General features: G+C 54.3%; 1 long non-coding RNA gene across 1 annotated transcript; it reads right to left on the minus strand.

The window, feature by feature from the left end:
- Nucleotides 1–2,302: 2,302 nt before the first annotated feature.
- On the minus strand, nt 2,303–27,391 carry LOC140411578 (uncharacterized). Its single transcript, XR_011940872.1, has 4 exons — nt 27,151–27,391; nt 19,335–19,409; nt 12,552–12,626; nt 2,303–2,411 (listed from the first exon to the last, which is right to left on the minus strand). It is a non-coding gene; the product is annotated as an uncharacterized lncRNA (long non-coding RNA).

Below are 27,391 nucleotides of genomic sequence, written 5' to 3' on the forward strand. Positions count from 1 at the left end.
CGAGGGGCGCACCGAGAGCGAGGGGCGCACCGAGAGCGAGGGGCGCACCGAGAGCGAGGGGCGCACCGAGAGCGAGGGGCGCACCGAGAGCGAGGGGCGCACCGAGAGCGAGGGGCGCACCGAGAGCGAGGGGCGCACCGAGAGCGAGGGGCGCACCGAGAGCGAGGGGCGCACCGAGGCGAGGGACGCACCGAGAGCGAGGGACGCACCGAGAGCGTGGGACGCACCGAGAGCGTGGGACGCACCGAGAGCGTGGGACGCACCGAGAGCGTGGGGCGCACCGAGAGCGTGGGGCGCACCGAGAGCGAGGGGCGCACCGAGAGCGAGGGGCGCACCGAGAGCGTGGGGCGCACCGAGAGCGTGGGGCGCACCGAGAGCGTGGGGCGCACCGAGAGCGTGGGGCGCACCGAGAGCGTGGGGCGCACCGAGAGCGAGGGGCGCACCGAGAGCGAGGGGCGCACCGAGAGCGAGGGGCGCACCGAGAGCGAGGGGCGCACCGAGAGCGAGGGGCGCACCGAGAGCGAGGGGCGCACCGAGAGCGAGGGGCGCACCGAGAGCGAGGGGCGCACCGAGAGCGAGGGGCGCACCGAGAGCGATGGGCGCACCGAGAGCGAGGGGCGCACCGAGAGCGAGGGGCGCACCGAGAGCGAGGGGCGCACCGAGAGCGAGGGGCGCACCGAGAGCGAGGGGCGCACCGAGAGCGAGGGGCGCACCGAGAGCGAGGGGCGCACCGAGCGCGAGGGGCGCACCGAGAGCGAGGGGCGCACCGAGAGCGAGGGGCGCACCGAGAGCGAGGGGCGCACCGAGAGCGTGGGACGCACCGAGAGCGTGGGACGCACCGAGAGCGTGGGACGCACCGAGAGCGTGGGACGCACCGAGAGCGTGGGACGCACCGAGAGCGTGGGACGCACCGAGAGCGTGGGACGCACAGAGAGCGTGGGACGCACAGAGAGCGTGGGACGCACAGAGAGCGTGGGACGCACAGAGAGCGTGGGACGCACAGAGAGCGTGGGACGCACAGAGAGCGTGGGGTAAAGCTCCCTCTACACTGTCCCCTGCAAACACACCCAGGACAGGTAGAGCACGGGGTTAGATACAGAGTAAAGCACCCTCTACACTGTCCCCATCAAACACTTCCAGGACAGGTACAGCACAGAGTTAGATACAGAGTCTAGCTCCCTCTACACTGTCCCCAGCAAACACTCCCAGGACAGGTACAGCACGGGGTTAGAAAGAGTAAAGCTCCCTCTACACTGTCCCCATCAAACACTCCCAGGACAGGTACAGCATGGGGTTAGACAGAGTAAAGCAACCTCTACACTGTCCCCATCAAACACTCCCAGGACAGGTACAGCACGGAGTTTTATACAGAGTAAATCTCCCTCTACACTGTTCCCAGCAAACACTCCCGGGGCAGGTACAGCACGGGGTTAGATACAGAGTAAAGCACCCTCTACACTGTCCCCAGCAAACACTCCCAGGGCAGGTACAGCACGGGGGTTAGAAACAGAGTAAAGCTCCCTCTACACTGTCCCCATCAAACACTCCCAGGACAGGTACGGCACGGGGTTAGATACAGAGTAAAGCTCCCTCTACACTGTCCCCAGCAAACACTCCCAGGACAGGTACAGCACTGGGTTAGATACAGAGTAAAGCTCCCTCTACACTGTCCCCATCAAACACTCCCAGGACAGGTACAGCACAGGGTTAGATACAGAGTAAAGCTCCCTCTACACTGTCCCCAGCAAACGCTCCCAGGACAGGTACAGCACGGGGTTAGATACAGAGTAAAGCTCCCTCTACACTGTCCCCATCAAACACTCCCAGGACAGGTTCAGCACGGCGTTAGATACAGAGTAAAGCTCCCTCTACACTGTCCCCATCAAACACACCCAGGTCAGCTACAGCACGGGGTTAGATACAGAGTAAAGCTCCCTCTACACTGTCCCCATCAAACACTCCCAGGACAGGTACAGCACGGGGTTAGATACAGAGTAAAGCTACCTCTACACTGTCCCCATCAAACACTCCCAGGACAGGTACAGCACGGGGTTAGATACGGAGTAAAGTTCCCTCTACACTGCCCCATCAAACACTCCCAGGACAGGTACAGCACGGGGTTAGATACAGAGTAAAGCTCCCTCTATACTGTCCCCATCAAACACTACCAGGACAGGTGCACCACGGGGTTACAAACGGAATAAATGTTCCTCTCCAATTTCCACAACTGAAGCTGCCAGGATATTTACAGCAAGTAGTGGGAATGAGGCAATGTTTTCAAAGGAAGGGTTTTATTTTCAAAGAAGATAGTGAATTCTCAACAGAACAGAACTTACCCCAAATGATGATTTCTCCAGTATCCAAATCCAAAACGATGCCGAATTCATTCCCATCCCACTTTTCCGGATAATCTTAAATAGATAAACAGAGAGATAATTAGCAATAACAGACCACAAGGAATAGGAGCAGGACTGGGCCATTCAGCCGTTCGAGCTCAGCGAGAGTGAGTGAGGGACGCAGCGAGAGAGAGTGAGGGACGCAGCGAGAGAGAGTGAGGGACGCAGCGAGAGAGAGTGAGGGACGCAGCGAGAGAGAGTGAGGGACGCAGCGAGAGAGAGTGAGGGACGCAGCGAGAGAGAGTGAGGGACGCAGCGAGAGAGAGTGAGGGACGCAGCGAGAGAGAGTGAGGGACGCAGCGAGAGAGAGAGGGGGACAGGGAGAGAGAGGGGGCCAGGGAGACAGAGGGGGCCAGGGAGAGAGAGGGGGCCAGGGAGAGAGAGGGGGCCAGGGAGAGAGAGAGAGAGAGGGGGCCAGGGAGAGAGAGGGGGCCAGGGAGAGAGAGAGAGGGGGCCAGGGAGAGAGAGAGAGGGGGCCAGGGAGAGAGAGAGAGGGGGACAGGGAGAGAGAGAGAGGGGGACAGGGAGAGAGAGAGAGGGGGACAGGGAGAGAGAGAGAGAGAGGGGGACAGGGAGAGAGAGAGAGGGGGACAGGGAGAGAGAGAGAGGGGGACAGGGAGAGAGAGAGAGGGGGACAGGGAGAGAGAGAGAGGGGGACAGGGAGAGAGAGAGAGGGACAGGGAGAGAGAGAGAGGGACGGGGAGAGAGAGAGAGGGACAGGGAGAGAGAGAGAGAGAGGGACCGGGAGAGAGAGAGAGGGACAGGGAGAGAGAGAGAGAGGGACCGGGAGAGAGAGAGAGGGACAGGGAGAGAGAGGGGGACAGGGAGAGAGAGGGGGACAGGGAGAGAGAGGGGGACAGGGAGAGAGAGGGGAACAGGGAGAGAGAGGGGGACAGGGAGAGAGAGGGGGACAGGGAGAGAGAGGGGGACAGGGAGAGAGAGGGGGACAGGGAGAGAGAGGGGGACAGGGAGAGAGAGGGGGACAGGGAGAGAGAGGGGGACAGGGAGAGAGAGGGGGACAGGGAGAGAGAGGGGGACAGGGAGAGAGAGGGGGACAGGGAGAGAGAGGGGGACAGGGAGAGAGAGGGGGACAGGGAGAGAGAGAGACGCAAATAGAAAGAGTGCGTTAGTGTGTAAGTGGGAGTGTGTACGTGAGTGAGTGAGTGCGCGTGAGTGAGTACGAATGAGTGTGTGTGGAAGAATAAATGTGTGTGCATAAGAATGAGTGTAAGCATCTGTGTGAGTGAGCGAGTGAGTGTGTAACAGTGAGTGTGTGTGTGTAAGCATCAGTGTGAGCGCGTGCGAGTGAGCACGTGTACACGAATGCGTGCGCGCAACTGATTTTGTGTGTGTGTGTGTAAGTGAGGCAGTGCGTGAGAGTGTGAATGAGTGCGTGTGCATGTGTACGAGCGAGGGGCGCACCGAGAGCGAGGGGCGCACCGAGAGCGAGGGGCGCACCGAGAGCGAGGGGCGCACCGAGAGCGAGGGGCGCACCGAGAGCGAGGGGCGCACCGCGAGCGAGGGGCGCACCGCGAGCGAGGGGCGCACCGCGAGCGAGGGGCGCACCGCGAGCGAGGGGCGCACCGCGAGCGAGGGGCGCACCGCGAGCGAGGGGCGCACCGCGAGCGAGGGGCGCACCGCGAGCGAGGGGCGCACCGCGAGCGAGGGGCGCACCGCGAGCGAGGGGCGCACCGAGAGCGAGGGGCGCACCGAGAGCGAGGGGCGCACCGAGAGCGAGGGGCGCACCGAGAGCGAGGGGCGCACCGAGAGCGAGGGGCGCACAGAGAGGGAGGGGCGCACAGAGAGCCTGGGACGCACAGAGAGCGTGGGACGCACAGAGAGCGTGGGACGCACAGAGAGCGTGGGACGCACAGAGAGCGTGGGACGCACAGAGAGCGTGGGACGCACAGAGAGCGTGGGACGCACAGAGAGCGTGGGACGCACAGAGAGCGTGGGACGCACAGAGAGCGTGGGACGCACAGAGAGCGTGGGACGCAGAGAGAGCGTGGGGTAAAGCTCCCTCTACACTGTCCCCAGCAAACACACCCAGGACAGGTAGAGCACGGGGTTAGATACAGAGTAAAGCACCCTCTACACTGTCCCCATCAAACACTTCCAGGATAGGTACAGCACTGGGTGAAATACAGTAAAAAGCTCCCTCTACACTATCACCATCAAACAGTCCCAAGATGGGTACAGCACGGGGTTAGATACAGATTAAAGCTCCCTCCACGTCGTCCCCATCAAACACTCCCAGGACAGGCACAGCACGGGGTTAGATACAGAGTAAAGCTCCCTCTCCACTGTCCCCATCAAACACTCCCACACAGGTACAGCACGGGGTTAGATACAGAGTAAAGCTCCCTCCACGTCGTCCCCATCACAAACAGTTCCAGGACAGGTACAACACGGGGTTAGATACAGAGTAAAGCTCCCTCTACACTGTCCCCATTAAACATTAACAGGACAGGTACAGCATAAGGTTAGATAAAGAGTAAAGCTCCATCTGCACTGTCCCCATCAAATACTTCTCGGACAGGTACAGCACGGGGTGAGATACAGAGTAAAGCTCCCTCTCGACTGTCCCCATCAAACACTCACAAGACAGGTACAGCACGCGGTGAGATACAGAGTAAAGCTCTGGGGCAGCATGGTAGCATTGTGGATCGCACAATTGCTTCACAGCTCCAGGGTCCCAGGTTCGATTCCGTCTTGGGTCACTGTCTGTGCGGAGTCTGCACATGCTCCCCGTGTGTGCGTGGGTTTCCTCTGGGTGCTCCGGTTTCCTCCCACAGTCCAAAGATGTGCAAGTTAGGTGGATTGGCCATGCTAAATTGCCCTTAGTGTCCAAAATTGTCCAGATGTAGCTCCCTCTACATCTGTCCTCACCAAATACTCCCAGGGGAGGTACATAGGAACAGGAATGGGCCATTCAGCTGATCTGCCTTAGCGACTAGACCACCTTAATCAATAACCTATTTTAATAATCCGATACAAAGCCCTGGATGACTTTATTTCCCAGCAGCATCAGTAGCTGTAAATCCTGCTCTACACGGTGTGAGAAATATTACTGCATTAGAGAATGTCATTGTGAATATTACCTTGTAATATATAACCGTTCTCATCCACATCTCTATTGAGAACACATTAGCTCCTTTCCCAGTGATCACTGCAGTTGACCCCGTCACTGTTTATACTATGAGCTCTTGTCCCAGTTAATACTACATTACACCACACTGCTGTGGACACTACAATTAACAGTTTTGGAGTGCTGACTACCATGTACCCAGGGTAAGAGCCTGTGGGACTACCATGTATAATAATCTTTATTGTCACACGTAGGCTGACATTAACACTGCAATGAAGTTACTGTGAAAATCCCCGAGTCGCCACATTCCGGCGCCTGTTCGGGTATACAGAGGGAGAATTCAGAATGTCCAAATTACCTAACAGCACGTCTTTCAGACTTGTGGGAGGAAACCGGAGCTCCCGGAGGAAACCCACGCAGACACAGGGAGAACATGCCAAGAATCGAACCCGGGACCCTGGAGCTGTGAAGCCACAGTGCTACCCTCTGTGCTACCGTGCCGCGTAATGAGTCACACACACAACCTCCCACCCCACCCAAGACACACAAACACGTGTACAGACAAACACAAACTCACACACAGACACAAACTCAGACAGGCTGCGTCATTACATCTTTCAAATGGAGCGAGATCCATTCTCCACCTTTAACTTGGAGTGGTGTATCTGGCCTGTGTGTGACCCAAGTTACACACTGACTCTGAACATCCTCACAACAGCTTGGGGACAGACTTTTCGAAAGCACTTTTCATAACCTTTGGGTATCACAAACTGCTTCACAGGCAATGGAGCCCTTTTGAAATCGAGTCAGTGGTAATTTAGGAAATGGACCAGCTAATTTCAGAGAGACACACAGAAACAGGATGAGATTGTGCTGTACATGTTTCACAGCTGACACTGAGACACACACGAGATGTACAATATCAATTATTATTCTGAAGCATGTGATTAAATCACCCTTAAACTAAATTCCAGTGTTTCAGAGTAAAGCTTTCTCTGCACTGTCCATCAAACACTCACAACCCAAATACTGTCTGGGCTTAAATACAGAGTCAAAATCCCTCTGTCCTGTCCAAAGAATTTTTCATTGCAGATAGTTATTTTTATTTTATGGAAAAGCAGAACTCAAATTGCACCGAATCCCAGGGTGGACTCTTGCTTATTTCAGCCCTTCACATTTAAACATGAAGTTTAAGCTCCGATTCCAGGTGTCTGCTTGTCTCTGTTTGTATATTCTCTGTTATTGTTGTTTTGTCACTTGTCTGAAGTATTTGAATAATAGGCCTTGGTTAATCAATCCTTTATTTCAGCACATGGAAGTTGTGAATCTTCAAGGCTGTCAGTCTGAGAAAGATAACAAAAAACTACATCCTTTGATCAATCCATTCCCCAACCCTAAATAGATCTCACACATTTCCATAATGCAGGAATATCTCCATCAAAACTTCTAATCATTTCCCAATACTCTTGTTAACACTTGCCTGTATAACCTAAATTCCACTGACAGATTCCGAAAGCTGCACAGAAAAATGACTGGTTATTTTAAACTTTGAAACAAAACTGTTTGAACTTGTGCTTCAATCCTATTATACAGAAAGGTTGTCCCTGTGGGCTGACAGTTTCTCAGTAAGACTGAAACATTGAGGTACGCCTCGCACTGCACTTGACAACATTTGTGGCACTTCCAAAATCTACGATACATTGCTGTCTGTATTGTGTGAATCTAGCTGTGAAATATCTGTACAGTTTAAACTTCCAATGTTTCTGTCTTCTCATCATTTAAAAAGATCACGGTTCTATCCTTTTTAAGTCTAAAGCACATCATCTAAACCTTTCCCAACACTGAAACACGTCCACCAGTTCAGTCTACTGCCAAAACGATAATATCTCCCTGCAATTTGATATTTCCAGCTATGTTGCTTACAACGCTGTCTAATGTTTGGTGTCATTGGCAAACTGGGATGTGTAGCATTCTATCAAATGGTCTTAAATGGCTAATATATATGTGTGTGTGTGCGCCAATGTGTGTGTACACGCATGTGTCTATGCACGCATGTGTGTGTATGTATGCATGTATCTGGACCCGTGTATGTATCAGTCAGTGTGTGCACGCGCATGTGTGTGTGTATCTGTGAACCTGTGTGTGTATACGCATTTAAGTCTCAAAGGAAAATATGAGCAGGTGTAGGCGATTTGGCCCATCGAGTCTGCTCCACCATTCAAACAGATCCTGGCACGCACAGACGCACGCACACTCACACACACATTCCTATTGCATTATACACACTCGATTTGTGTCTGGAACATGCTCAATGATTGAGCTTCCACAACCCTCTGGATTCTCCACCCTCTTAATGAAGAAATTAATCCTCATCTCAGTCTGCAATGGTCTACCCCTGATTCTGAGCATTCATGTCAAGAGGGCGAGAATACAAGACCAGAGACGTACTTCTGAGGCTGTATAAGGCTCTAGGCAGATCCCATTTGGAGTATTGTGAGCAGTTTTGGGCCCGGTATCTAAGGAAGGATGTGCTGGCCTTGGAAAGGGTCCAGAGGAGGTTCACAAGAATGGTCCCTGGAATGAAGAACCTGTCGTATGAGGAATGGTTGAGGCCACTGGGTCTGTACTCGTTGGCGGTCAGAAGGATGAGGGGGGGATCTTATTGAAACTTACAGGATACTGCGAGGCCTGGATAGAGTGGACATGGAGAGGATGTTTCCACTTGTAGGAACAATTAGAAGCAGAGGACACCATCTCAGACTAAAGGGACGATCCTTTAAAACAGAGATAAGGAGGAATTTCTTCAGCCAGAGGGTGGTGAATCTGTGGAACTCTTTGCCGCAGAAGGGTGTGGAGGCCAAATCACTGAGTATCTCTAAGACAGAGATAGATAGGTTCTTGATCAATAAGGGGATCAGGGGTTATGGAGAGAAGGCAGGAGAATGGGAATTAGAAAAATATTACCCATGATTGAATGGCGGAGCAGACTCGATGGGCCGAGTGGCCTAATTCTGCTTCTATGTCTGGTGGTTTGAGACTGTACCCCCTCCCCCTGGTTCTAATCTCACCAGTCAGAGTGATCATCCAACCTACATCTATCTTGTGATGCCCCGTATGAATTGTGTATGTTTCAAGATCACCTCTCATTTTTCGGCACTCTCGGGAACACGGGTACATTTTCCTCAATCTCTCCTCATCAGACAACTTCACCATCCCAGGGATTCGTCTGGTGAATCTCCGTTACACTCCTTCTACAGCACGTATATCCTTCCTTAGATATGGAGAACAAAACTCTACACAATGGTCCAGGTGTGTTGTGACCAAGGCTCTGTAAAATTGCAGCAAGTCATCTTAACCCCTGTAATAATAACCCCGAGCGATGAAAGTTAACGTACCATTGGCCCTCCTGGTTGCTTAATGTACCCGCACGCTAGCGTTTAGTGACCCATGAATAAGGAGTTAGATACAGAGTAAGGTTTACTCTACACTGTCCACATCAAACACTCCCAGGACAGGTACAGCACAGGGTGAGATACAGAGTAAAGCTCCCTCCACACTGTCCCCATCAAACACTCCCAGGACAGGTACAGCACGGGGTTAGATACAGAGTAAAGCTCCCTCTACACTGTCCCCATCAAACACTCCCAGGAGAGGTACAGCACGGGGTTAGATACAGAGTAAGGTTTCCTCTACACTGCCCACATCAAACACTCCCAGGACAGGTACAGCACGGGGTAAGATACAGAGTAAACCTCCCTCTACACTGTCCCCAGCAAACACTCCCAGGACAGGTACAGCACGGGGTTAGATACAGAGTAAAGCTCCCTCTACACTGTCCCCATCAAACACTCCCAGGACAGGTACAGCACAGGGTCAGATACCGAGTACAGCTCCCTCTACACTGTCACCACCAAACACTCCCAGTACAGGTACAGCATGGGGTTCGATACAGAGTAAAGCTCCCTCTACACTGTCCCCATCAAACACTCTCAGGACAGGTCCAGCACAGGGTTAGATACAGAGTAAAGCTCCCTCTACACTATCCCCATCAAACACTCCCGGGACGGGTACAGCACAGGGTCAGATACAGAGTACAGCTCCCTCTACACTGTCTCCATCAAACACTCCCAGGACAGGTACAGCACGGGGTTAGATACAGAGTAAAGCTCCCTCTACACTGTCCCCAGCAAACACTCCCAGGACAGGTACAGCACGGGGTCAGATACAGATTAAAGCTCCCTCTACACTGTCCCCAGCAAATACTCGCAGGACAGGTACAGCACTGGGTTAGATACAGAGTAAAGCAAAAGTGAGTGAGGGACATAGCGAGAGAGAGAGTGAGGGACATAGCGAGAGAGAGAGTGAGGGACGCAGCGAGAGAGAGAGACGCAGAGAGAGAGGGACGCAGCGAGAGAGAGAGGGACGCAGCGAGGGAGAGAGTGAGGGACATAGCGAGAGAGAGAGTGAGGGACATAGCGAGAGAGAGGGTGAGGGACATAGCGAGAGAGAGGGTGAGGGACATAGCGAGAGAGAGGGTGAGGGACATAGCGAGAGAGAGGGACGCAGCGAGAGAGAGAGACGCAGAGAGAGAGAGAGAGGGACGCAGCGAGGGAGAGAGGGACGCAGCGAGGGAGAGAGGGACGCAGCGAGGGAGAGAGGGACGCAGCGAGGGAGAGAGGGACGCAGCGAGGGAGAGAGGGACGCAGCGAGGGAGAGAGGGACGCAGCGAGGGAGAGAGGGACGCAGCGAGGGAGAGAGGGACGCAGCGAGGGAGAGAGGGACGCAGCGAGGGAGAGAGGGACGCAGCGAGGGAGAGAGGGACGCAGCGAGGGAGAGAGGGACGCAGCGAGGGAGAGAGGGACGCAGCGAGGGAGAGAGGGACGCAGCGAGGGAGAGAGGGACGCAGCGAGGGAGAGAGGGACGCAGCGAGGGAGAGAGGGACGCAGCGAGGGAGAGAGGGACGCAGCGAGGGAGAGAGGGACGCAGCGAGGGAGAGAGGGACGCAGCGAGGGAGAGAGGGACGCAGCGAGGGAGAGAGGGACGCAGCGAGGGAGAGAGGGACGCAGCGAGGGAGAGAGGGACGCAGCGAGGGAGAGAGGGACGCAGCGAGGGAGAGAGGGACGCAGCGAGGGAGAGAGGGACGCAGCGAGGGAGAGAGGGACGCAGCGAGGGAGAGAGGGACGCAGCGAGGGAGAGAGGGACGCAGCGAGGGAGAGAGGGACGCAGCGAGGGAGAGAGGGACGCAGCGAGAGGGAGGGGGAGGCAGCGAGAGGGAGGGGGACGCAGCGAGAGGGAGGGGGACGCAGCGAGAGGGAGGGGGACGCAGCGAGAGGGAGGGGGACACACCGTGAGAGATGGGGTCAGAGAGAGACGGGGGACTGAGCGAGAGGGGGAGTGAGCGAGAGGGGGAGTGAGCGAGAGGGGGAGTGAGCGAGAGGGGGAGTGAGCGAGAGGGGGAGTGAGCGAGAGGGGGACTGAGCGAGAGGGGGACTGAGCGAGAGGGGGACTGAGCGAGAGGGGGACTGAGCGAGAGGGGGACTGAGCGAGAGGGGGACTGAGCGAGAGGGGGACTGAGCGAGAGGGGGACTGAGCGAGAGGGGGACTGAGCGAGAGGGGGACTGAGCGAGAGGGGGACTGAGCGAGAGGGGGACTGAGCGAGAGGGGGACTGAGCGAGAGGGGGACTGAGCGAGAGGGGGACTGAGCGAGAGGGGGACTGAGCGAGAGGGGGACTGAGCGAGAGGGGGACTGAGCGAGAGGGGGACTGAGAGAGAGGGGGACTGAGAGAGAGGGGGACTGAGAGAGAGGGGGACTGAGAGAGAGGGGGACTGAGAGAGAGGGGGACTGAGAGAGAGGGGGACTGAGAGAGAGGGGGACTGAGAGAGAGGGGGACAGAGAGCGAGGGGGGCGCCGAGAGCGAGGGGGGCGCCGAGAGCGAGGGGGGCGCCGAGAGCGAGGGGGGCGCCGAGAGCGAGGGGGGCGCCGAGAGCGAGGGGGGCGCCGAGAGCGAGGGGGGCGCCGAGAGCGAGGGGGGCGCCGAGAGCGAGGGGGGCGCCGAGAGCGAGGGGGCCGCCGAGAGCGAGGGGGCCGCCGAGAGCGAGGGGCGCGCCGAGAGCGAGGGGCTCGCCGAGAGCGAGGGGCTCGCCGAGAGCGAGGGGGGCGCCGAGAGCGAGGGGGGCGCCGAGAGCGAGGGGGGCGCCGAGAGCGAGAGCGTGGGGCGCACAGAGAGCGTGGGGCGCACAGAGAGCGTGGGGCGCACAGAGAGCGTGGGGCGCACAGAGAGCGTGGGGCGCACAGAGAGCGTGGGGCGCACAGAGAGCGTGGGGCGCACAGAGAGCGTGGGGCGCACAGAGAGCGTGGGGCGCACAGAGAGCGTGGGGCGCACAGAGAGCGTGGGGCGCACAGAGAGCGTGGGGCGCACAGAGAGCGTGGGGCGCACAGAGAGCGTGGGGCGCACAGAGAGCGTGGGGCGCACAGAGAGCGTGGGGCGCACAGAGAGCGTGGGGCGCACAGAGAGCGTGGGGCGCACAGAGAGCGTGGGGCGCACAGAGAGCGTGGGGCGCACAGAGAGCGTGGGGCGCACAGAGAGCGTGGGGCGCACAGAGAGCGTGGGGCGCACAGAGAGCGTGGGGCGCACAGAGAGCGTGGGGCGCACAGAGAGCGTGGGGCGCACAGAGAGCGTGGGGCGCACAGAGAGCGTGGGGCGCACAGAGAGCGTGGGGCGCACAGAGAGCGTGGGGCGCACAGAGAGCGTGGGGCGCACAGAGAGCGTGGGGCGCACAGAGAGCGTGGGGCGCACAGAGAGCGTGGGGCGCACAGAGAGCGTGGGGCGCACAGAGAGCGTGGGGCGCACAGAGAGCGTGGGGTAAAGCTCCCTCTACACTGTCCCATCAAACACTCCCAGGACAGGTGCACCACGGGGTTACAAACGGAATAAATGTTCCTCTCCAATTTCCACAACAGAAGCTGCCAGGGTATTTACAGCAAGTAGAGGGAATGAGGCAATGTTTCCAAAGGAAGGGTTTTATTTTTAAAGAAGATAGGAAATTATCAACGTAACAGAACTTACCCCAAATGACGATTTCTCCAATATCCAAATCCAAAACGATGCCGAATTCATTCCCATCCCACTTTTCCGGATAATCTTAAATAGATAAACATAGAAATAATTAGCAATAAGAGACCACAAGGAATAGGAGCAGGATTGGGCCATTCAGCCGTTCGAGCTCAGCGAGAGTGAGTGAGGGACGCAGCGAGAGACAGTGAGGGACGCAGCGAGAGAGAGTGAGGGACGCAGCGAGAGAGAGTGAGGGACGCAGCGAGAGAGAGTGAGGGACGCAGCGAGAGAGAGTGAGGGACGCAGCGAGAGAGAGTGAGGGACGCAGCGAGAGAGAGTGAGGGACGCAGCGAGAGAGAGTGAGGGACGCAGCGAGAGAGAGTGAGGGACGCAGCGAGAGAGAGTGAGGGACGCAGCGAGAGAGAGTGAGGGACGCAGCGAGAGAGAGGGAGGGACGCAGCGAGAGAGAGGGAGGGACGCAGCTGGAGAGAGGGAGGGACGCAGCTGGAGAGAGGGAGGGACACAGCGAGAGAGAGTGAGGGACACAGAGGGACACTCCCAAGACAGGTACAGCACAGGGTGAGATACAGAGTAAAGCTCTGGGGCAGCATGGTAGCATTGTGGATAGCACAATTGCTTCACAGCTCCAGGGTCCAAGGTTCGATTCCGTCTTGGGTCACTGTCTGTGCGGAGTCTGCACATCCTCCCCGTGTGTGTGTAGGTATCCTCTGGGTGCTCCGGTTTCCTCCCACAGTCCAAAGATGTGCAAGTTAGGTGGATTGGCCATGCTAAATTGCCCTTAGTGTCCAAAATTGTCCAGATGTAGCTCCCTCTATATCTGTCCTCACCAAATACTCCCAGGAGGTACATAGGAACAGGAATGGGCCATTCAGCTGATCGAGCCTGCCTTAGCGACTAGACCACCTTAATCAATAACCTATTTTAATAATCCGATACAAAGCCCTGGATGAATTTATTTCCCAGCAGCATCAGTAGCTGTAAATCCTGCTCTACACGGTGTGAGAAATATTACTGCATTAGAGAATGTCATTGTGAATATTACCTTGTGATATATAACCGTTCTCATCCACATCTCGATTGAGAACACATTAGCTCCTTTCCCAGTGATCACTGCAGTTGACCCCGTCACTGTTTATACTATGAGCTCTTGTCCCAGTTAATACTACATTACACCACACTGCTGTGGACACTACAATTAACAGTTTTGGAGTGCTGACAACCATGTACCCAGGTTAAGAACCTGTGGGACTACCATTTATAATAATCTTTATTGTCACACGTAGGCTGACATTAACACTGCAATGAAGTTACTGTGAAAATCCCCTAGTCGCCACATTCCGGCGCCTGTTCAGGTACACAGAGGGAGAATTCAGAATGTCCAAATTATCAAACAGCACGTCTTTCAGACTTGTGGGAGGAAACCGGAGCTCCCGGAGGAAACCCACGCAGACACAGGGAGAACATGCCGGGAATCGAACCCGGGACCCTGGAGCTGTGAAGCCACAGTGCTACCCTCTGTGCTACCGTGCCGCGTAATGGGTCACACACACAACCTCCCACCCCACCCAAGACACACAAACACGTGTACAGACAAACACAAACTCACACACAGACACAAACTCAGACAGGCTGCGTCATTACATCTTTCAAATGGAGCGAGATCCATTCTCCACCTTTAACTTGGAGAGGTGTATCTGGCCTGTGTGTGACCCAAGTTACACACTGACTCTGAACATCCTCACAACAGCTTGGGGACAGACTTTTCGAAAGCACTTTTCATAACCTTTGGGTATCACAAACTGCTTCACAGGCAATGGAGACCTTTTGAAATCGAGTCAGTGGTAATTTAGGAAATGGACCAGCTAATTTCAGAGAGACACACAGAAACAGGATGAGATTGTGCTGTACATGTTTCACAGCTGACACTGAGACACACACGAGATGTACAATATCAATTATTATTCTGAAGCATGTGATTAAATCACCCTTAAACTAAATTCCAGTGTTTCAGAGTAAAGCTTTATCTGCACTGTCCATCAAACACTCACAACCCAAATACTGTCTGGGCTTAAATACAGAGTCAAAATCCCTCTGTCCTGTCCAAAGAATTTTTCATTGCAGATAGTTATTTTTATTTTATGGAAAAGCAGAACTCAAATTGCACCGAATCCCAGGGTGGACTCTTGCTTATTTCAGCCCTTCACATTTAAACATGAAGTTTAAGCTCCGATTCCAGGTGTCTGCTTGTCTCTGTTTGTATATTCTCTGTTATTGTTGTTTTGTCACTTGTCTGAAGTATTTGAATAATAGGCCTTGGTTAATCAATCCTTTATTTCAGCACATGGAAGTTGTGAATCTTCAAGGCTGTCAGTCTGATATAGATAACAAAAAACTACATCCTTTGATCAATCCATTCCCCAACCCTAAATAGATCTCACACATTTCCATAATGCAGGAATATCTCCATCAAAACTTCTAATCAGTTCCCAATACTCTTGTTAACACTTGCCTGTATAACCTAAATTCCACTGACAGATTCCGAAAGCTGCACAGAAAAATGACTGGTTATTTTAAACTTTGAAACAAAACTATTTGAACTTGTGCTTCAATCCTATTATACAAAAATGTTGTCCCTGTGGGCTGACAGTTTCTCAGTAAGACTGAAACATTGAGGTACTCCTCGCACTGCACTTGACAACATGTGTGGAACTTCCAAAATCTACCATACATTGCTGTCTGTATTGTGTGTGTGAATCTAGCTGTGAAATATCTGTACAGTTTAAACTTCCACTGTTTCTGTCTTCTCATCGTTTATAAAGATCACGGTTCTATCCTTTTTAAGTCTAAAGTACATCATCTTACAATTCCCAACACAGAAACACGTCCACCAGTTCAGTCTACTGCCAAAAGGATAATATCTCCCTGCAATTTGATATTTCCAGCTATGTTGCTTACAATGCTGTCTAATGTTTGGTGTCATTGGCAAACTGGGATGTGTAGCATTCTATCAAATGGTCTTAAATGGCTAATATATATGTGTGTGTGCGCCAATGTGTGTGTACACGCATGTGTCTATGCACGCATGTGTGTGTATGTATGCATGTATCTGGACCCGTGTATGTATCAGTCAGTGTGTGCACGCGCATGTGTGTGTGTGTATCTGTGAATCTGTGTGTGTATACGCATTTAAGTCTCAAAGGAAAATATGAGCAGGTGTAGGCCGTTTGGCCCATCGAGTCTGCTCCACCATTCAAACAGATCCTGGCACGCACAGACGCACGCACACTCACACACACATTCCTATTGCATTATACACACTCGATTTGTGTCTGGAACATGCTCAATGATTGAGCTTCCACAACCCTCTGGAGTCTCCACCCTCTTAATGAAGAAATTCCTCCTCATCTCAGTCTGCAATGGTCTACCCCTGATTCTGAGCATTCATGTCAAGAGGGCGAGAATACAAGACCAGAGACGTACTTCTGAGGCTGTATAAGGCTCTAGGCAGATCCCATTTGGAGTATTGTGAGCAGTTTTGGGCCCAGTATCTAAGGAAGGATGTGCTGGCCTTGGAAAGGGTCCAGAGTAGGTTCACAAGAATGTTCCCTGGAATGAAGAACTTGTCGTATGATGAATGGTTAAGGACACTGGGTCTGTACTCGTTGGCGGTCAGAAGGATGAGGGGGGATCTTATTGAAACTTACAGGATACTGCGAGGCCTGGATAGAGTGGACGTGGAGAGGATGTTTCCACTTGTAGGAACAATTAGAAGCAGAGGACACCATCTCAGACTAAAGGGACGATCCTTTTAAACAGAGATGAGGAGGAATTTCTTCAGCCAGAGGGTGGTGAATCTGTGGAACTCTGCCGCAGAAGGTGTGGAGGCCAAATCACTGAGTATCTCTAAGACAGAGATAGATAGGTTCTTGATCAATAAGGGGATCAGGGTTTATGGAGAGAAGGCAGGAGAATGGGAATTAGAAAAATATTACCCATGATTGAATGGTGGAGCAGACTCGATGGGCCGAGTGTCCTAATTCTGCATCTATGTCTTATGGTTTGAGACTGTGTCCCCCTCCCCCTGGTTCTAATCTCACCAGTCAGAATGATCATCCAACCTACATCTATCTTGTGATGCCCCGTATGAATTGTGTATGTTTCAAGATCACCTCTCATTTTTCGGCACTCTCGGGAACACGGGTACATTTTCCTCAATCTCTCCTCATCAGACAACTTCACCATCCCAGGGATTCGTCTGGTGAATCTCCGTTACACTCCTTCTACAGCAAGTATATCCTTCCTTATATATGGAGAACAAAACTCTACACAATGGTCCAGGTGTGTTGTGACCAAGGCTCTGAAAAATTGCAGCAAGTCATCTTAACCCCTGTACTAATAACCCCGAGCGATGAAAGTTAACGTACCATTGGACCTCCTGATTGCTTAATGTACCCGCACGCTAGCGTTTAGTGACCCATGAATAAGGAGTTAGATACAGAGTAAGGTTTCCTCTACACTGTCCACATCAAACACTCCCAGGACAGGTACAGCACGGGGTTAGATACAGAATAAAGCTCCCTCTACACTGTCCCCAGCAAACACTCCCAGGACAGGGACAGCACGGGGTTAGATACAGAGTAAAGCTCCCTCTACACTGTCCCCACATCAAACACTCCCAGAGCAGGTACAGCACGGGGTTAGATACAGAGTAACGCTCCCTCTACACTGTCCCCATCAAACACTCCCAGGATAGGTACAGCACAGGGTCAGATACAGAGTAAAGCTCTCTCTACACTGTCCCCCATCAAACACTCCCAGGACAGGTACAGCATGGGGTTAGATACAGTGTGAAGCTCCCTCACACTGTCCCCATCAAACACTCCCAGGACAGGTACAGCATGGGGTTAGATACAGTGTAAAGCTCTCTCTACACTGTCCCCATCAAACACTCCCAGGGCAGGTACAGCACGGGGTTACATACTGAGTAAAGCACCCTCTACACTGTCCCCATCAAACACTCCCAGGACAGGTACAGCATGGGGTTAGATACAGAGTAAAGCTCCCTCTACACTGTCCCCATCAAACACTCCCAGGACAGGTACAGCATGGGTTTCGATACAGAGTAAAGCTCCCTCTACACTGTCCCCATCAAACACTCCCAGGACAGGTACAGCACGGGGTTAGATACAGAGTAAAGCTCCCTCTACACTGTCCCCATCAAACACTCCCAGGACAGGTACAGCACGGGGTTAGATACAGTGTAAAGCTCTCTCTACACTGTCCCCATCAAACACTCCCAGGACAGGTACAGCATGGGTTTCGATACAGAGTAAAGCTCCCTCTACACTGTCCCCATCAAACACTCCCCGGGCAGGTACAGCACGGGGTTAGATACAGAGTAAAGCTCCCTCTACACTGTCCCCATCAAACACTCCCAGGACAGGTACAGCATGAGTTTCGATACAGAGTAAAGCTCCCTCTACACTGTCCCCATCAAACACTCCCAGGACAGGTACAGCACAGGGTCAGATACAGAGTAAAGCTCTCTCTACACTTGTCCCCATCAAACACTCCCAGGACAGGTACAGCACGGGGTCAGATACAGAGTAAAGCTGCCTCTACACTGTCCCCATCAAACACTCCCAGGACAGGTACAGCACGGGGTTAGATACAGAGTAAGGTTTCCTCTACACTGCTCACATCAAACACTCCCAGGACAGGTACAGCACAGGGTCAGATACAGAGTAAAACTCCCTCTACACTGTCCCCATCAAACACTCCCAGGACAGGTACAGCACAGGGTTAGACACAGAGTAAAGCTCCCTCTACACTGTCCCCATCAAACACTCACAGGACAGGTACAGCACGGGGTTAGATACAGTGTAAAGCTACCTCTACACTGTCCCCATCAAACACTCCCAGGACAGGTACAGCGTGGGGTTAGATACAGAGTAAAGCTCCCTCTACACTGTCCACATCAAACACTCCCAGGACAGGTACAGCACGAGGTTAGATACAGAGTAAAGCACCCTCTACACTGTCCCCATCAAACACTCCCAGGACAGGTACAGCACAGGGTCAGATATAGAGTACAGCTCCCTCTACACTGTCCCCATCAAACACTCCCAGGACAGGTACAGCACGGGGTTAGATACAGAGTAGGGGTTCCTCTATGCTGTCCCCATCAAACACTCCCAGTACAGGTACAGCACAGGGTTAGATACAGAGTAAAGCTCCCTCTACACTGTCCCCATCAAACACTCCCAGTACAGGTACAGCACGGCGTTAGATACAGAGTAAAGCTCCCTCTACACTCTCCCCATCAAACCCTCCCAGGACAGGTACAGCACGGGGTTAGATATAGAGTAAAGCTCCCTCTGCACTGACCCCATCAAACACTTCCAGGACAGGTGCAGCATGGTGTTAGATACAGAGTAAAGCTCGATCTACACTGCCCCATCAAACACTCGCAGGACAGGTACAGCACGGGGTTAGAAAGAGAGTAAAGCTCCCTCTACACTGCCCCATCCAACACTCCCAGGACAGGTACAGCACGGGGTTAGATACAGAGTAAAGCTCCCTCTACACTGTCCCATCAAACACTACCAGGACAGGTGCACCACGGGGTTACAAACGGAATAAATGTTCCTCTCCAATTTCCACAACAGACGCTGCCAGGATATTTACAGCAAGTAGAGGGAATGAAGCAATGGTTTCAAAGGAAGGGTTTTATTTTGAAAAGAGATCGCAAATTATCAACATAACAGAACTGACCCCAAATGATGATTACTCCAATATCCAAATCCAAAACGATGCAGAATTCATTCCCATCCCACTTTTCCGGATAATCTTAAATAGATAAACATAGAAATAATTAGCAATGACAGACCACAAGGAATAGGAGCAGGACTGGTCCATTCAGCCCTTCGAACTCACTCCACCAGTCAATATGATCATGGAGATTCTTCCATTTCAACACCGTCTTCCTCCCCTATCCCCGTGCCTCTTGTTGATCAATCAATCGCAGTCTAGAACCGGCTCAATGACTGAGTCTCCACATCCCTCTGGGATAGAGAATTCCCAGGATTCACCACCATCTGAGTGACAAAATTCCTCCACATCTCAGTCCGGCATATCGTTGGTTAATACACAGAATAGATTATATCTGGGAATGAATTACTGACTGCAATCTAATGGAGGGCTTCGGGATAGATGATATACAGAATAACAGATACCCAGGAGTGAGTTACAGACTGGAATCTAATCGAGGGCTTCGGGATAGTTTATATATAGAATAACAGATACCCAGGAGTGAGTTACAGACTGGAATCTAATCGAGGGGTTCAGGATAGTTTATATAGAGAATAACAGATACCCAGGAGTGAGTTACAGACTGGAATCTAATCGTGGGGTTCAGGATAGTTTATATATAGAACAACAGATACCCAGGAGTGAGTTACAGACTGGAATCTAATCGAGGGGTTCAGGATAGTTTATATAGAGAATAGTACAAAGTCTTACAACACCAGGTTAAAGTCCAACAGGTTTGTTTCGATGTCACTAGCTTTCGGAGCACTGCTCCTTCCTCAGTTGAATCCTGCCACCCGAGGAAGGAGCAGCGCTCCGAAAGCTAGTGACATCGAAACAAACCTGTTGGACTTTAACCTGGTGTTGTAAGACTTCGTACTGTGCTCACCCCAGTCCAACGCCGGCATCTCCACATCATATATAGAGAATAACAGATACCCAGGAGTGAGTTACAGACTGGAATCTAATCGAGGGGTTCAGGATGGTTTATATATAGAATAACAGATACCCAGGAGTGTGTTACTGTCTGGAATCTAATCGAGGGGTTCAGGATAGTTTATATATAGAATAACAGATACCCAGGAGTGCGTTAGAGTGAAACCAAATTGAGGGGTTAGCTTTAACTCACTCTTACACACTCACTCACACCCTGACACAATCGCTCACTAACACACACTATCACGCACTTAATAACTAAATCACGCTTACACACCCTGACGCACACTTGCTCACTATTACACACTCGCTCACACACTGAAACTCAATTATTCCTACACACTCACTCATTATTACACACTGACTTACTCTCACACTCTCACTTACACATTCACACCACTCACTCAGTCTTACACACACATTCTCTCATACGTAAGCACTCACTTGCACACTCACTCACACTCCCTCACTCACTCTTACACATTCCTTCACACACACACTCGCTCTTACACACTCACTCATACACACTCACTCACTCATACACACTCACTCACACCCACTATTACACACACACTCGCACACTCACTCATTCTTCCACACTAACTCGCCCACACACTCAAACTCACTTACACAATCACTCACACTTACATACTCACACACTGACTCACTCACTCTTACACACAGTCACCCTAACTTGTACTGACTCACTCTCACACACACTAGTTCTCACCAATTCTCACTCTTACACTCACTCACTGTATGACACACTCACATCCACACTGACTCTGACACACTCATTCACTGTTAAACACACTCACTCGCACTTACACACTCACTCAGACACTGGGGGTGCAGAGCGAGTCACGCAGCGAGAGCGAGGGGGACGCAGCGAGAGCGAGGGGGACGCAGCGAGAGCGAGGGGGACGCAGCGAGAGCGAGGGGGACGCAGCGAGAGCGAGGGGGACGCAGCGAGAGCGAGGGGGACGCAGCGAGAGCGAGGGGGACGCAGCGAGAGCGAGGGGGACGCAGCGAGAGCGAGGGGGACGCAGCGAGAGCGAGGGGGACGCAGCGAGAGCGAGGGGGACGCAGCGAGAGCGAGGGGGACGCAGCGAGAGCGAGGGGGACGCAGCGAGAGCGAGGGGGACGCAGCGAGAGCGAGGGGGACGCAGCGAGAGCGAGGGGGACGCAGCGAGAGCGAGGGGGACGCAGCGAGAGCGAGGGGGGACGCAGCGAGAGCGAGGGGGACGCAGCGAGAGCGAGGGGGACGCAGCGAGAGAGAGGGGGACGCAGCGAGAGAGAGGGGGACGCAGCGAGAGAGAGGGGCACGCAGCGAGAGAGAGGGGCACGCAGCGAGAGAGAGGGGCACGCAGCGAGAGAGAGGGGCACGCAGCGAGAGAGAGGGGCACGCAGCGAGAGAGAGGGGCACGCAGCGAGAGAGAGGGGCACGCAGCGAGAGAGAGGGGCACGCAGCGAGAGAGAGGGGCACGCAGCGAGAGAGAGGGGCACGCAGCGAGAGAGAGGGGCACGCAGCGAGAGAGAGGGGCACGCAGCGAGAGAGAGGGGCACGCAGCGAGAGAGAGGGGGACGCAGCGAGAGAGAGGGGGACGCAGCGAGAGAGAGGGGGACGCAGCGAGAGAGAGGGGGACGCAGCGAGAGAGAGGGGGACGCAGCGAGAGAGAGGGGGACGCAGCGAGAGAGAGGGGGACGCAGCGAGAGAGAGGGGGACGCAGCGAGAGAGAGGGGGACGCAGCGAGAGAGAGGGGGACGCAGCGAGAGAGAGGGGGACGCAGCGAGAGAGAGGGGGACGCAGCGAGAGAGAGGGGGACGCAGCGAGAGAGAGGGGGACGCAGCGAGAGAGAGGGGGACGCAGCGAGAGAGAGGGGGACGCAGCGAGAGAGAGGGGGACGCAGCGAGAGAGAGGGGGACGCAGCGAGAGAGAGGGGGACGCAGCGAGAGAGAGGGGGACGCAGCGAGAGAAGGGGGACGCAGCGAGAGAGAGGGGACGCAGCGAGAGAGAGGGGGACGCAGCGAGAGAGAGGGGGACGCAGCGAGAGAGAGGGGGACGCAGCGAGAGAGAGGGGGACGCAGCGAGAGAGAGGGGGACGCAGCGAGAGAGAGGGGGACGCAGCGAGAGAGAGGGGGACGCAGCGAGAGAGAGGGGGACGCAGCGAGAGAGAGGGGGACGCAGCGAGAGAGAGGGGGACGCAGCGAGAGAGAGGGGGACGCAGCGAGAGAGAGGGGGACGCAGCGAGAGAGAGGGGGACGCAGCGAGAGAGAGGGGGACGCAGCGAGAGAGAGGGGGACGCAGCGAGAGAGAGGGGCACGCAGCGAGAGAGAGGGGCACGCAGCGAGAGAGAGGGGCACGCAGCGAGAGAGAGGGGGACGCAGCGAGAGAGAGGGGGACGCAGCGAGAGAGAGGGGGACGCAGCGAGAGAGAGGGGCACGCAGCGAGAGAGAGGGGCACGCAGCGAGAGAGAGGGGCACGCAGCGAGAGAGAGGGGCACGCAGCGAGAGAGAGGGGCACGCAGCGAGAGAGAGGGGCACGCAGCGAGAGAGAGGGGCACGCAGCGAGAGAGAGGGGCACGCAGCGAGAGAGAGGGGGACGCAGCGAGAGAGAGGGGGACGCAGCGAGAGAGAGGGGGACGCAGCGAGAGAGAGGGGGACGCAGCGAGAGAGAGGGGGACGCAGCGAGAGAGAGGGGGACGCAGCGAGAGAGAGGGGGACGCAGCGAGAGAGAGGGGGACGCAGCGAGAGAGAGGGGGACGCAGCGAGAGAGAGGGGGACGCAGCGAGAGAGAGGGGGACGCAGCGAGAGAGAGGGGGACGCAGCGAGAGAGAGGGGGACGCAGCGAGAGAGAGGGGGACGCAGCGAGAGAGAGGGGGACGCAGCGAGAGAGAGGGGGACGCAGCGAGAGAGAGGGGGACGCAGCGAGAGAGAGGGGGACGCAGCGAGAGAGAGGGGGACGCAGCGAGAGAGAGGGGGACGCAGCGAGAGAGAGGGGGACGCAGCGAGAGAGAGGGGGACGCAGCGAGAGAGAGGGGGACGCAGCGAGAGAGAGGGGGACGCAGCGAGAGAGAGGGGGACGCAGCGAGAGAGAGGGGGACGCAGCGAGAGAGAGGGGGACGCAGCGAGAGAGAGGGGGACGCAGCGAGAGAGAGGGGGATGCAGCGAGAGAGAGGGGGACGCAGCGAGAGAGAGGGGGACGCAGCGAGAGAGAGGGGGACGCAGCGAGAGAGAGGGGGACGCAGCGAGAGAGAGGGGGACGCAGCGAGAGAGAGGGGGACGCAGCGAGAGAGAGGGGGACGCAGCGAGAGAGAGGGGGACGCAGCGAGAGAGAGGGGGACGCAGCGAGAGAGAGGGGGACGCAGCGAGAGAGAGGGGGACGCAGCGAGAGAGAGGGGGACGCAGCGAGAGAGAGGGGGACGCAGCGAGAGAGAGGGGGACGCAGCGAGAGAGAGGGGGACGCAGCGAGAGAGAGGGGGACGCAGCGAGAGAGAGGGGGACGCAGCGAGAGAGAGGGGGACGCAGCGAGAGAGAGGGGGACGCAGCGAGAGAGAGGGGGACGCAGCGAGAGAGAGGGGGACGCAGCGAGAGAGAGGGGGACGCAGCGAGAGAGAGGGGGACGCAGCGAGAGAGAGCGAGGGACGCAGCGAGAGTGAGCGAGGGACGCAGCGAGAGTGAGCGAGGGACGCAGCGAGAGTGAGCGAGGGACGCAGCGAGAGTGAGCGAGGGACGCAGCGAGAGAGAGTGAGGGACGCAGCGAGAGAGAGTGGGGGACGCAGCGAGAGAGGGGGACGCAGCGAGAGAGGGGGACGCAGCGAGAGAGGGGGACGCAGCGAGAGAGGGGGACGCAGCGAGAGAGGGGGACGCAGCGAGAGAGGGGGACGCAGCGAGAGAGGGAGGGGGGACAGGGAGAGAGAGAGAGAGAGGGGGACAGGGAGAGAGAGAGAGAGAGGGGGGCAGGGAGAGAGGGAGAGAGAGGGGGACAGGAAGAGAGGGAGAGAGAGGGGGACAGGGAGAGAGAGAGAGGGGGCCAGGGAGAGAGAGAGAGGGGGCCAGGGAGAGAGAGAGAGAGGGCCAGGGAGAGAGAGAGAGAGGGCCAGGGAGAGAGAGGGGGCCAGGGAGAGAGAGGGGGCCAGGGAGAGAGAGGGGGCCAGGGAGAGAGAGGGGGACAGGGAGAGAGAGGGGGACAGGGAGAGAGAGGGGGACAGGGAGAGAGAGGGGGACAGGGAGAGAGAGGGGGACAGGGAGAGAGAGAGAGAGGGGGACAGGGAGAGAGAGAGAGGGGGGGACAGGGAGAGAGAGAGAGAGAGGGGGACAGGGAGAGAGAGAGAGAGAGGGGGACAGGGAGAGAGAGAGAGGGGGACAGGGAGAGAGAGAGAGTGAGTGACAGACAGGAATCTAATTGAGGGGTTCAGGATAGTTTATATAAAGAATAACAGATACCCAGGAGTGCGTTACAGACTGGAATCTAATCGAGGGGTTCAGGATAGTTTATATAAAGAATAACAGATACCCAGGAGTGCGTTACAGACTGGAATCTAATCGAGGGGTTCTGGATGGTTTATATACAGAATAACAGATACCCAGGAATGAGTTACAGACTGGAATCTAATCGAGGGGTTCAGGATAGTTTACATATAGAATAACAGATACCCGGGAGTGAGTGACAGGCTGGAATCTAATCGAGGGGTTCAGGATAGTTTATATAGAGAATAGGACGAAGTCTTACAACACCAGGTTAAAGTCCAACTGGTTTGTTTCGATGTCACTAGCTTTCGGAGCGCTGCTCCTTCCTCAGGTGAATCCTGCCACCTGAGGAAGGAGCAGCGCTCCGAAAGCTAGTGACATCGAAACAAACCTGTTGGACTTTAACCTGGTGTTGTAAGACTTCGTACTGTGCTCACCCCAGTCCAACGCCAGCATCTCCACATCATATATAGAGAATAACAGATACCCAGGAGTGTGTTACAGAGTGAAACCAAATTGAGGGGTTAGATTTAACTCACTCTTACACACTCACTCACACCCTGACACAATCGCTCACTAACACACACTATCACGCACTTAATAACGAAATCACGCTTACACACCCTGATGCACACTTGCTCACTATTACACACTCGCTCACACACTGAAACTCAATTATTCCTACACACTCACTCATTATTACACACTGACTTACTCTCAAACTCTCACTTACACATTCACACCACTCACTCAGTCTTACACACACTCATTCTCTCATACGTAAGCACTCATTTGCACACTCACTCACACTCCCTCACTCACTCTTACACATTCCTTCACACACACACTCGCCCTTACACTCACTCACTCTCACTCACTCACACACACTCACTCACACCCACTATTACACACACACTCGCACACTCACTCACCTACTCACTCATTGTTCCACACTAACTCGCCCACACACTCAAACTCACTTACACAATCACTCACACTGACATACACACACACACTGACTTGCTCACTCTTACACAAACTCACCATTACACATTCAGTAACTCTTGACACAGTCACTCACTCACATACTCACACACTAACTAATTCACACTTACACACTCACTCACTTATACACTGACACAACCACTCACTCACGCTGTCCCCATCAAACACTCCCAGGACAGGTACAGCACAGGGTTAGATACAGAGTAAGGGTTCCTCTATGCTGTCCCCATCAAACACTCCCAGGACAGGTACAACACAGGGTTAGATACAGAGTAAAGCTCCCTCTACACTGTCCCCAGCAAACACTCCCAAGACAGGTACAGCACGGGGTTAGACAGAGTAAAGCTCCCTCTACACTGTCCCCATCAAACACTCCCAGGACAGGTACAGCATGGGGTTAGATACAGAGTAAAGCAACCTCTACACTGTCCCCATCAAACACTCCCAGGACAGGTACAGCACGGAGTTTTATACAGAGTAAATCTCCCTCTACACTGTTCCCAGCAAACACTCCCGGGGCAGGTACAGCACGGGGTTAGATACAGAGTAAAGCACCCTCTACACTGTCCCCAGCAAACACTCCCAGGACAGGCACAGCACGGGGGTTAGAAACAGAGTAAAGCTCCCTCTACACTGTCCCCATCAAACACTCCCAGGACAGGTACGGAACGGGGTTAGATACAGAGTAAAGCTCCCTCTACACTGTCCCCAGCAAACACTCCCAGGACAGGTACAGCACTGGGTTAGATACAGAGTAAAGCTCCCTCTACACTGTCCCCATCAAACACTCCCAGGACAGGTACAGCACAGGGTTAGATACAGAGTAAAGCTCCCTCTACACTGTCCCCAGCAAACGCTCCCAGGACAGGTACAGCACGGGGTTAGATACAGAGTAAAGCTCCCTCTACACTGTCCCCATCAAACACTCCCAGGACAGGTTCAGCACAGCGTTAGATACAGAGTAAAGCTCCCTCTACACTGTCCCCATCAAACACTCCCAGGACAGGTACAGCACGGGGTTAGATACAGAGTAAAGCTCCCTCTACACTGTCCCCATCAAACACTCCCAGGACAGGTACAGCACGGGGTTAGATACAGAGTAAAGTTCCCTCTACACTGCCCCATCAAACACTCCCAGGACAGGTACAGGACGGGGTTAGATACAGAGTAAAGCTCCCTCTATACTGTCCCCATCAAACACTACCAGGACAGGTGCACCACGGGGTTACAAACGGAATAAATGTTCCTCTCCAATTTCCACAACAGAAGCTGCCAGGATATTTACAGCAAGTAGTGGGAATGAGGCAATGTTTTCAAAGGAAGGGTTTTATTTTCAAAGAAGATAGTGAATTCTCAACAGAACAGAACTTACCCCAAATGATGATTTCTCCAGTATCCAAATCCAAAACGATGCCGAATTCATTCCCATCCCACTTTTCCGGATAATCCTAAATAGATAAACAGAGAGATAATTAGCAATAACAGACCACAAGGAATAAGAGCAGGACTGGGCCATTCAGCCGTTCGAGCTCAGCGAGAGTGAGTGAGGGACGCAGCGAGAGAGAGTGAGGGACGCAGCGAGAGAGAGTGAGGGACGCAGCGAGAGAGAGTGA

Source organism: Scyliorhinus torazame, chromosome 4 (assembly GCF_047496885.1).
Source record: "Scyliorhinus torazame isolate Kashiwa2021f chromosome 4, sScyTor2.1, whole genome shotgun sequence".
NCBI lineage: Eukaryota > Metazoa > Chordata > Chondrichthyes > Carcharhiniformes > Scyliorhinidae > Scyliorhinus > Scyliorhinus torazame.